Source organism: Berghia stephanieae, chromosome 4 (genome assembly GCF_034508935.2).
Source record: "Berghia stephanieae isolate SIO BIC M18660-M18661 chromosome 4, UCSD_Bste_1.3, whole genome shotgun sequence".
Lineage (NCBI taxonomy): Eukaryota > Metazoa > Mollusca > Gastropoda > Nudibranchia > Aeolidiidae > Berghia > Berghia stephanieae.
In genome coordinates, this window is record NC_088363.1 from 8,278,112 (window position 1) to 8,280,611 (window position 2,500).

Here is a 2,500-nt window from a genome sequence, read left to right on the forward strand (position 1 = left end):
AAGAGCCAATGATGGCACTGTTGCTTATATATTTTGAAAGGACTTTTGCTTCTTTGCTTTTAATGCCCAGAATCTTTAAGCCATTCACAAATCTATCATGGACATAGCCGAGGCTACCTACAGAAAGAACGATAACCTCGGATTTATATCCAAGAGCATTTATTTCCATGCATAAAGGAAAGTACTTTTCAAATTTAGTTTGGAATGACTTGTTAATATGAGCATCAAATGGGACTGAAATTTCAACAATTTGGGCTGTTTTCATTTCTTTGTTGATTTTTAAAATGTCCGGTCGATTACTGTTAGTATTAAATGAGGATTTGTCACTGTCGAAAAACTTGGTCTGATGAATGTGTCTTTGAAAATTTGAGTAGTGTCGTTTTTAGGTATTTTGTCAAAAATAATGTCAACAATTCTATTGTGTCGTTTTTGATAAATTAATTTGAATTTTGTACATCCATTTACAACGTGAGATACCGTATCTGACGGATGATTACAGATCTTGCAGCCTTTGGAGTATGACAATGGGTAATATGTATGAAGTAGACTGTCGCACTCGAGAAGCTGCAAGCGGCATTTTATAGCAAACGTTCTAATTTCGTCAGGGAATTTATGATTGAATATGAAACATACATACATACATACATACATACATACATACATACATACATACATACATACATACATACATACATACATACATACATACATACATACATACATACATACATACATACATACATACATACATACATACATACATACATACATACATACATACATACATACATACATACATACATACATACATACATACATACATAAATACATACATACATACATACATACATACATACATACACAGGACTCATTCGTCATGTAAACTCCAATGTTTGACATTGTAGTTTAACCAGCAGTCTATATGTCGTATATGATTAGCATAATATTATTGTAATCAAAGCAAACCCGTGACACTATTATGATGAATGTTTGAGAAGTTAGTTGTTTTCGATATAATGATAGTAATTGGACTCAGTAGTCTGATGTCACGCCACCCGGCAACGGTGGCCATCTTGGTTCTAAACAAAGAAAATCTGTACTTTTTATTCTTCATGCTGGCTAGAACTTGTGATCAGAATGTGTAAAAGTCAAAACATGATCAAATTTTGATTTTTTTTCCCCTCTGGATACGCCTTTATGTTCGCCGGAGAAATATTTCATACGGGCGTCCGCCATTGTTCCGATAGTTTAGAGCCAGTGTTACTAAGTTACCATGCGTCATTAGGAAGGAAGTCACGTTACGACTGTTGAAGAGTATTAATGATTAAAATTGACTTCGCTGTCTGCATGGACGCTTGCCGTGAATGCGTGTGTTACTTCGATTGTGTCATTTGTAATCTAGTATCCAGTTAGTAATTTACAAATTCAGCCAATTTTGTCGTGGTTAGTGTTGGAAAGGGTGACATCGACGGGAAAGATGTGGCCCTGGCATTGAAACCTGTGATTGGCCTCTTTACATACAATGCCCACTCGACCGAGGTTCATACGAGTGCCTTGCCGAGTTTCAGTTGTGAAAAGGAAACGTAACAGCAAAACTGTACGGCATGACATGGGAATTTGGCTAATTTTTCACATATTAGGATGTTACATGAAGCATGTAGAAGCTCTTTCCATGAGATCATTGCCATGAATTACGCCTTATTCTTGCTTGTGTGTGTGTGTGTGTGTGTGTGTGTGTGTGTTTGTATGTGTGTGTGCGTGCGTGTGTTTGTTTATATATATTGTCTTTTTAAAAGATCTAAGAAAAGCAGTTTCGTGCCATCCTTTATATATTATGCCAATTTACTAAGAAAGTAGTTTCCAGCATAAATAAAAACACGTCACCAGTTACATGTCACATCTTCGTTTACAAAGCGTCGAAATATAACATTGGTTGTGGCCAAGCATTATTAAATGCCATTTATTATTAAGTGTCGTACCAAGTCCTTTAATTATGAGGTAATAGCTTTACCATCTGATTATTCCTCAAACTCTGAGTAGAGCGCTTTTAATAGACAGGCCACTTGCTCATTGGATAATCTAGTATTTGTAGATGTTCAATTTCATTGGATTCTTCCAACTAGTTAGGCAGGTTAGAACGAGCATGCCCAATTAATTAATAACTAAAAACAATAGAATAAATAGCATATGATGACATACAATGATAATGATAAATACAGTTTGTTTTAAAATTCAAAACAAGAAAGCTTTGCCGGATTTGAGAAAGGGAGTTTCAATATTTCATAACAGATTTGATAAAGAATATTTCATATGAAATGCACTTTAACGTCGTTGAAGTTCCTCATGCTCTTACTCTTTCGGATAAACACCCAACAAAACTAGGCTAAAGCAGATAAAACGTAGACATGGTGTTAATGTAAAAATTTCAGCTTGTGGCAAAATATGTTTTGAATGTAACAATATGGATTGTCAGACAATTGGTAAACAATCTTAAAAATAT